General features: G+C 37.8%; 1 long non-coding RNA gene and 1 pseudogene across 1 annotated transcript; one reads left to right on the forward strand and one right to left on the reverse strand.

Moving 5' to 3' along the window:
- The first annotated feature begins 534 nt into the window (after positions 1–534).
- LOC112170984 lies at positions 535–2,090 on the forward strand (annotated as a pseudogene).
- Positions 2,091–3,980: 1,890 nt separating this feature from the next.
- Positions 3,981–5,016, reverse strand: LOC121050310. Its single transcript, XR_005802641.1, has 3 exons — positions 4,697–5,016; positions 4,503–4,605; positions 3,981–4,175 (listed from the first exon to the last, which is right to left on the reverse strand). It is a non-coding gene; the product is annotated as an uncharacterized LOC121050310 (long non-coding RNA).
- Between the last annotated feature and the right edge of the window lie 4,619 nt (positions 5,017–9,635).

Raw genomic sequence — 9,635 nt, forward strand, 5'->3', positions numbered from 1 at the left:
TTCATGAATCTCAATATTGTCCTTGAAGGAAAACAATTTTGTGGGCAATGTCCTGGAGGAGATAGGACGGCTGCAATGGTTATCTAAATTTTACATCAGTCCCACTCAATTCTTTGGTATGATCCCTCCCTCATTTTGTAATGTATCATCCATGAATAGCTTCAATTCTCACTTGCGTTTAATGAGTTTAGGGACAGTATTCTACCTGCAATAGGCCTAAACATGCCTAATCTTCAACATATAAGCATTATAGAAAATGAATTCTCTGGCACATCCCGGATTCTTTAGCTAATGCTTCTTAGCTTTAGATAACTGATATTGGGGAAAACAATTTTGTGGGGCAAGTTCCCACAAGTTTTGGAAATCTTCCCCATCTCCAGTGCCTCAGCTTAGGCCACAATAATCTAGGAAGTAATTCATCTAATGATTTGGGGTTTATGACATCCTCGAAAAATTGCACCAATCTAGAACTGCTTGCTCTGAGTTTTAACAATTTTGGAGGTATTTTACCAAACTTTGTAGCCAATTTCTCAACCCAACTGACTCCACTCTACCTTGGGAACAATCAAATAGGGGGATCGGTTCCTAAAACATTCAGAAATCTCAACAAGTTAATACTCTTGGGATTAGATGATAACTTGCTCACAAGTGTCATTCCAGCTTCTTTTGGAAAGTTACAAAAGCTGCAAATATTATTTTTAGATTACAATAGATCATCAGGACGGATCCCATCTTCCCTAGGAAATCTCAGCCAATTGTTTCAACTCTACTTGGTCGCTAATAAATTAGAGGGAATAGTTCCTTCGGATATTGGAAATCGCAAAATTTTGCAGTTTGTGGAATTATCATAGAATACGCTTAGTAGAGATATACCACCACAGGTTATTGGTCTTTCCTCCTTATCTATCTTACTGAACTTATCACAAAACTCACTAACTGGAAGCCTGCCTACGGGAATGGGTAATCTAAAGAATATCAATGCAATAGACATCTCTGAAAATGGTTTTACCAAAGAAATTCCAGAAACCATTGGAAACTGTCTGAGCCTTGATTTTCTTAACCTTCAAAGGAATCTCTTTCAAGGAATCATACCTTCTTCTATGGTTTCATTGAAAGGTCTTCGGCATTTAGATCTTTCACGGAACAACTTCTCAGGACATATGTCAAAAGACCTACTGACCTACAGAGACTTCCATTCTTGATATATCTGAACCCTTCGTCCAACAATCTGGAGGTTGGGGTACCGAAAGAAGGAGTTTTTCAAAACACAAGTGCAATATCATTGGACGAAAATACCAAACTCTATGCTGGTGTTTCAGAACTGCAACTACCAGCATGCCCCATTAAAGTCCCAAAGTAGAGAAAGTTACATGGTTTCAAACTAAAGTTCTCAATTTCTTTAGTCACTGGATGCTCTATGCTATTTGCAGTCATTTAAACTCTTTATTGGAGGAGAAAAACTCAAAAGAATAAACCATTAACTTCAATGTCATCAATTAACCTCCTTTCAAAGGTTTCATACCAAACAATCCATCAAGCTATTGGCGAATTCTGTTTAAGCAATCAAATTGGATCAGGCACTTTTGGCTCTGTATACAAAGGGATTCTTGATCAAGAAGAAAACACTGTTGTTGCCATAAAGGTCCTCAATCTTCAACAGAAATGATAATCTAAGAGTTTCCTGGAAAAATGCAACGCACTGAGAAATATTCGACACTGAAATCTTATGAAGATCTTAACATGTTGCTCTAGCACAGATTACAATGGTAATGAATTTAAAGTTCTACTTTTTGAGTATATATCAAATGAAAGTTTAGAGGAGTGGCTGCACCGAGAAATCCAATCAAGGAGTTTGAACCTTTTTCAAAGATTGAATATTGTCGTTGGTGTGGCTTCTGCATTGTGTTATCTTCATGACCATTGTGAACTGCAAATTATTAACAAGCAACACTCTTCTTGACGATGACATGGTTGCTCATGTTGATGATTTTGGATGAGCAAGACTCATCTCAACGACCACAAATTCCTTTGAAAATCAAAGTAGCACAATCGGGACAAAGGGAACCATTGGGTTTGCTATTGGATCATAATTCATATACATATTTGTGCCCTAAAATATAGAAATTACTTGTTCTAAAATCCAATTTAATGTTAACTAATCCAATTCCATTTTTTGTAGAAAATCTTGATAAGAGGAGAAAAAAGTGAAATTTAGGTAAATTTTCCTTGCACCACCACTTTTGGAGGCACAAGTGAAGGCGCACCACCACTCATGGTGGTGCTCTGTATTTTCTGGCCATATTCATGGAGGAGCAAGGAGGATGAGTACCATAACATCTATTCTATTACATCAATTCACCATCATTCTATCTTAACCAAATTGCAAACCTTTTGGTTCAAATTCAACCAAACACTCCCTATTACCCAAAAGTCCACCACCATCATCACTTCAATATCTATCATGGTTTAGGCTTAATCACCATCCTCACTCATCATTTCCTACTCTAACCTACACCATCACTCTCATACTTTTTTCCCTTATTTTTGGGATCTATTACTACTCTCATACTCTAACTCTTTGCTCAATTCAAAAACCTAGTGACAAGACCCGCCCCAGATTTCACCCTGAAATCCGAAGAGTCCATGCGGGGCCCACCTTAAAAGAAATTATACCAAAAATTTGACAGAACTTCCCCTAAAAATGGACAACTCAAAACCTGTAGAAAAACATTTACACTTCTAAATCATCCATCCTGATTCTCCTGGAGCCACCCTGCTCCCTATATCACAACATCTCCCATTTCACAAACAATTCTGATCTTAAGAATGTTAATCTCATAGGTTATCATAGCAATCTAATGTACAGGCGTACAAGAGAATAGAAAACAAGATATATGACCGATACTTTTATAATGCGGAAGCTATGACAGCTATGCCTCAACCTCAAGTACGCTCGACCTCAAACTAAACTGGCCTGCAAACTGGGCATTTAAAACCGAAGGGCCCAGGGGAAAACATTTAAAATACGTTAGAGTGAGTGGACGAAAAATAAGTACTTTCAAATGTATAAGTAAAACTTAATGCTTTCCCAAGTTATTCTCTAAAATCTCGCATGCAGTAACAATCTTGAAAATACTCTTAATCATCCTCTTTACTGAAATCTCAATCACGTAACAAGAACATCTTGAAACCTCTTAAAATCTCATCCTCAATCCTTATAAAAACATCCTTTTCATGAGGCTCGTTTGATGACTAGAAAGGACTGCTGTCTAGTCATCTCATGCCATCTAGGAGGGACTGCCACCCAGATGACGCATCGGAAGGGACTGCCAATCAGAATAGGAGGCGGTGGATATAAGGGATTGCCAACTAGCCACAGGTAGTAGATGGGACTGCCGACTAACCACAGGTAGTAGACGGGACTGCCGACTAACAACCTCATGTCATCTGGAAGGGACTGACAACCAGGTGACGCATCGGATAGGACTGCCAACCGGGTTGTAGTCTGGAAGGGACTGCCAACCAAACTATTACCTAGAAGGGACTACCAACTAGGTAAGATACGCATGCGCCAAAACTGGCCTCCTTAATAAACTGAATAGCCTCCTCAAGAAACTGAAAATAACCTCAGAATCTCGAAAGCATCCTCGAAAGCATAAAATCAAATACTTTGTAAATCAATAAATGCTTTCGGAAAGAAAACTCAATCTAGCTTCAAGGCTGATAAGTACGGGGCTCAAAGCTCAATAAATCTCGATAATTCAATCATGCTCAAAAATTCGATGAAACATTCGTACTCGCGAATCCTCATAAAAACCGATATTCGAAATCCATAATTCTCATAATATTTTCTGAATCAGTCACTTCCCGAAAATCATTTCCCAACTCAAAAACTCATAGATAATTAGCTTGAAAATCTATTGAAAGCCCTCAGGAAGGAAATCCACTAAAAATCCCGTAACTCATAGAGCATAATAAATCTCAAGAAATCAAGCTCAATAAAATAAATCTCATAAAACCATAAAACTCAATAATTCAAATTATAAATTAAATCTCAATCGGAAAATGCTAATATACTGCATGCACAATTAATTTAAATAAATGTCAACTCACAGTACTGTTTAGGCGACCACGCTACAGGTTTCCTACGTCGAGCAGTAGCTTGGCACGTCGCCCTGTATACAATTGTAATTCGTGAATAACAATCCAGAATTTAAATACGATTCCAATGCCCTATTCTCAAAAATCAACATTTTCATTTCTTCTCCAATTTAATCCAAACTTCACCATTAACACCAATTCCTCGATTTATATATTCCACAACGAAAATGAGGGAAATCCGATGGCCGGATTTCCCACAATTCAATCACAAAAGTCCAAACTTCGGAAAATCACAAACAATTCCAAATTCCTCCAAAATTCACCAAACTTCACATACAAGCTCTACAACATTTAAGAAATTAATCTAGCTAAAAACAAACATTAAGTCACTGTTCACGCACCGCAGTCACTGTTCACCGCAATGTTCCCACACCAGCAACCTCCGCCTCCGGCCACTAAATTTTGGCAGCAGCTTCGTCTCAACCATCCAAACATCTTTCTCATCTACCACAAAGTCAGAAAACACATGAAAATACCCGAAACTAAGCTCAAACAGTAAAACCCGATTTTCCAAATAGTACCCAGAAATTCAAACCTTCGATTCGTCAATTTCACTTCGATTTGTGGAAAAAAGCTTGGAGGGATATCATCCACGTCTCGAGGCGCATCGATCAAGCTCAAAAATGCCGCCGCAGATGGCCGGAATCTGGAAAATTTCCAGAAAACCCGAGCTGCTACAGTGAACTTGTTGGCTTCGATTCGTCGTCTATGGTGAATGATAGGGTGCAAGGCATATATAGATAGAAGCCTTGTTTCAAGGCAAAGAGATGGACACCAATTTCATGGCCGTAGGTGGTCGGACGAGGCGGCAGCGACACCGGAAAGTTACGTCGGCGAGAGGAAGAAAACTGGAAATTTTCGGGGCTTTCCCGAAATGGAAAGTCCAGGTTTCTATTTATAGACATGAATTCTATGAAATTACAAAACTGCCACTAACTTAAAACCCTTATAACTTCTTCGTTACAACTCCGATTTTTACGTACCACATATGCACACGCTCGGTTTAACGTTCTCTACAATTTTCATGAAGGAAATTTTCTCAAATTTTGACCCGAACAAAAAGTCAACTTTTAGGGCCCCCTAAAAGCATTGAAACAACAGTAAAAGTGAAAGTAAAAGTTGTTTACCGTCCAAATGACTAGTAAACCGGTGAATTCGGGTTCGGGACGTCACACCTCGCTGCTATCTTAACTTCACAACACCATTTTCATATCTCTCGCCATCTATTTAAGAATCCATTCTTCACAAGGAAGAGATATTATTACCCACACTTAGCCATTATATCTTCTTCTTCTCTATATTCTCTACACAATCCACTAACATCTCTTCTACAAACCTCCATCACCACCACCTTCAATCCATAACCTCCATTACTACCACCACCAAATTCATCATCACATCTATCCATTCCAATTCATATACATAAAGCTTCACCTCTCCATCATTTCACCACTAGATCATCTCTATATCTCATATTCCATCATCAAGTTTTGAAGAAGAAGAAGATGAGTCTAGCATCACTTGAGAAATCACCATCACCATCACCATTAACAACATGTCAATGCTTTCATGAGTTCATCTACACCATCCTCAAATTGATCATCACTAGTCACTTCTCTATCCCTACTTTTTAGTTTGATGTTCATAAACATGTTGAAGCTTATGTATTTGATTATAAGTGAGTAGTTAGTTTGTTAGGGGTACGGTTGAAAGCCCTAGCCAATCTTGTATGACTTTGATGTAAATATTATTTTTGATGCACTTTTCAATAACACCTTAACATGCTAGTTCAAGAGTTGAATGTTTATGCTTAAACTTAATCAATTTAGGTATGAATATTTACCGGCCATGACATAGAAACAATTAGGGCATGATTAACCTTGGTTGTTTGAAGCATGATAGTATATCATATGTGCATGTTAGAGTTGTGAACTACAATCACTTAGAGATAAGCATGGTTGGTTTGCATAATCTCTTCATCTCCAAGCTTTATGCACTTAGGCAAATGCATTTGATACTTAATCGAATTGAAATGCATGATTTAAGTAGTTAAATATTACACCCAAGAGGGGTTGCTTGATATCATCAAAGGAGTATGTCCCTTGTCATACCCGAGAGGGATGCAATGAGAGAAATTGGCTAATTAAAATGGCATCATTCACTATAGAAGCATCATTGTTTGCAAGAGAGGCTAAAGGTGAAAACTTTAAGTCCTAACTCCCATCCATTTCATCACATCTAATTTAGCTTAGTTTAGATTACATTTCAAGTATTCATTTAGTTATTTCCGAATCAAATCATCTCAAAAATCAAAATCAAACAACTACTCCACCTTGCATATAATTACCATGAACTTTGGTTCACTTGTGAGATCTTATTTGAGATTTGTACATTTGCATATTTATCTAACATCCTCTAGGTTTTCCCTAGCTAGAATGGGTTTTCTAATCCCTTGGGTACAATATCCCCTACTCATAATCCCTACACTATAACTTGGCTCTTATACTTGAGGGTGGCTATTTGGCTAACATATGCTGCTCCAGGTAACAATCTTCCACTATTTTATTATTGAAGATAAATTTGAATATGGACAGAAGTATAACAAATTATAGGAGCATGGAAGCTCATGTTTAAGCCCTAACAAACGCCCAAGTACAAGTTGGCAAGCAATGTCTAAGATATGACATTCCAAAGATTGTAATATGACAAGACATAAATGATCTCTTTCTCTAAGACATATAGAAAAGATATTGGATAATGAAATTGATTTGTCTTTCTATCTCAACCCAATAATGAAATTCATTTGTTTGATGCATTCATACATTACTAACCATTGATAGTGAAAATATTTTCATACTGGTTTGATCAACAAAAGAAACTTTGTGTACTACAGTAGTTAGGTTCCAAATTGTACACAAAGAACTAATATACATGATTCTTTTATGAGTTGCAAAGTATGCAGTTGGTGTTGAGCCATCAAAACAAGGGGATGTATATAGTTATGGGATCCTTGTGTTGCAATTGTTCACAGGAAGAAGACCTACCAATGAAATGTTTGTAGACGGTTGCACTATTCATATTTTTGTTAAGTCGCAAGGAAGATTGATGCAAATTGTGGATCCTACTCTTATTGCCACTCTAGAAGAGACTGCAACTTCAACAACAGAAAATGAAGTGACCAATGTCTGCGGTTACAACAATGAAATCGAAGCTGATGACGACAACATTATAAATGAGAATTTAAGCACGATGAACACTTACGTGTGGAAGTGCATACTTCCAACCCTTAAGATTTGACTTGCATGCTCGGAAGAATCACCAAGTAATAAGATGTCTATGGAGGAGGTCCTCAGGGAACTAAACCATATAAAAAATGCTTTAACCGGTGTTGGCTTCCGTCGAGAGAGGCCAAGAAGAAGCAAAATAAGTGGTGTTGTTATTTTCTTCTTTATGATATGTGCAACAAAGTGGTATATTTTTTTGGCTTCTTTTCATTATTCATTCTTTCATCATTCTCTTTATGACCGCATGATCCTCATGTTTTTGTGCAAATAACTTGCACAGTATGGCATGGGAAGTGAGGTAGCAATATTCTCTGAGTTGTACTACTGAAGACGTCTATAGGCAAGATAATATCCTGAAAGTGTGGAAGAAGTAACTTGTAGCTACTAAATTAGGAGTGTTTTGATTTTGATATCTAGGTTTTGAGTTGTATGTTATGTAGATTTCCCTTGAGATCCGATGGAAACTAGCAATGTTGTGGCTTAATTATGTGTAATAAGTGATGTATGTAATCTAACTAGAAAATTGGCCCGTGCTTTGCCACGGGTTTTGTTCTTGTAAAGAAATTAGAATGATCAAATAAAAGGAGGCTATGGACGGGAGATCATGGATGTGTGCATATCAATTCAAAACCCAGACACCGAATAACAAAACTATCAAAAGATGGCAGCTTGTAATTAAGAAACAATGAAAGGGTAAAAACGTCTTTTCATATGTATATGGCATATGCAAAATTATGGTAGAAGACCAGGGGTAAAATCGTCAATTTACTGTTACATGAACCGTGTAAATAGTGAACTCATTTTTCATATATAGTATAATTGGGTTTGTGAGAATTACCAAAAAAGGCAAACTAGTCCAATTCATAGCCATAGTTTTGTGTAAATGGAAACCAACAAATCAAGGAGTACCTTAACATTGGCGTTAGAGATAAAATCATCACTTCCAATTCAACCTGGCACCTCTTTCTTTAAGAAACATTTAGTCAAACACGTTACCTGCATATAATTAAGTCCCACCCACCAGAATTGAATAAAGAGTCATTATTTGGAAAAGAAAAACAAACAACTAGTGAAATCACTGAAGAGAGATTATTTTATAAGGGTTTGGTCACTTACACCGTCGGTGCATAGAATAATTTCCGATCACTGAAACGTCATGTTCTAGTTTACCGCAGTAATACAATAACAAGGGTGAGCTTGACTGTGTTCACCTTGGAGCTAATTAAGGCTGCGTTTGGGGAGGGGGGGGCTTTTTAGCTCCCCTGCTTATAATTGTCGGCTTTCTCCAGAAGCTGCAGCTTTTTCATCAAAAAGCTGAAGCTGCCTCACCCCGGCTTTTAGAAGCCAGAAGCCGCGCGCTACTGTGGCTTTTTAGCTCCCCTGCTTATAATTGTCGGCTTTCTCCAGAAGCTGCAGCTTTTTCATCAAAAAGCTGAAGCTGCCTCACCCCGGCTTTTAGAAGCCAGAAGCAGGGCGCTACTGTAGCGATGGTTTAATGAATTTTTTGCTACTATAGCGATGGTTTAATGAATTTTTTGAAATACCATTGGGTACCCTCATGAACTTCAAGGAATTACAGACCAACCTCTTCTCTCTCTCTCTCTCTCTCTCTCTCTCTCTCTCTCTCTCTCAGTGCTCTCTCTCTCTCTCTCTCTCAGTGCTCTTAGGACGAGATCGTGCATTCATCGGTGCCTCCACCTTTGCTCTCCCCGGTGGACACCTCGAGTTCGGTAAGGAGTATTGTTTATGATTTTGATTTCTTGGGGTTTGATTTCATTTCTCTCTGTCCTGAATCTTGGTGACTGTATCTTGATCTGGGCTTTCTGAGTGTATCTTGATGTGGGTTGTTCTGGGTTGCTGTTAAGAGTGAGGAGTGTGACTATAGTTTGATATCTTGATCTGGGTTGATGATTATGTGTGAATATATATAGTTTGATATCTTGATCTGGGTTGATGATTATGTGTGAATATAGTTTCGATTGTTATGGAATCTTTAAGCTGGATTAGGAGTGAAACAAATTGTAATTTATTCATGGAAACTTTGTGCAGAGCTTGATGGCTTTGTATTAGGTTTCTTTCTTGCTGCTTCCTTTTTTTATTGGGGTTGTCTTATGTTGTGTGGTTATGTGAACAATATTGCAGGGGTGGCATCTTTTTCATATAGGAAATATTGCAATTATTGTAATGTGA

This window comes from Rosa chinensis, chromosome 1 (assembly GCF_002994745.2).
Source record: "Rosa chinensis cultivar Old Blush chromosome 1, RchiOBHm-V2, whole genome shotgun sequence".
In the NCBI taxonomy this organism is placed as follows: Eukaryota; Viridiplantae; Streptophyta; class Magnoliopsida; order Rosales; family Rosaceae; genus Rosa; species Rosa chinensis.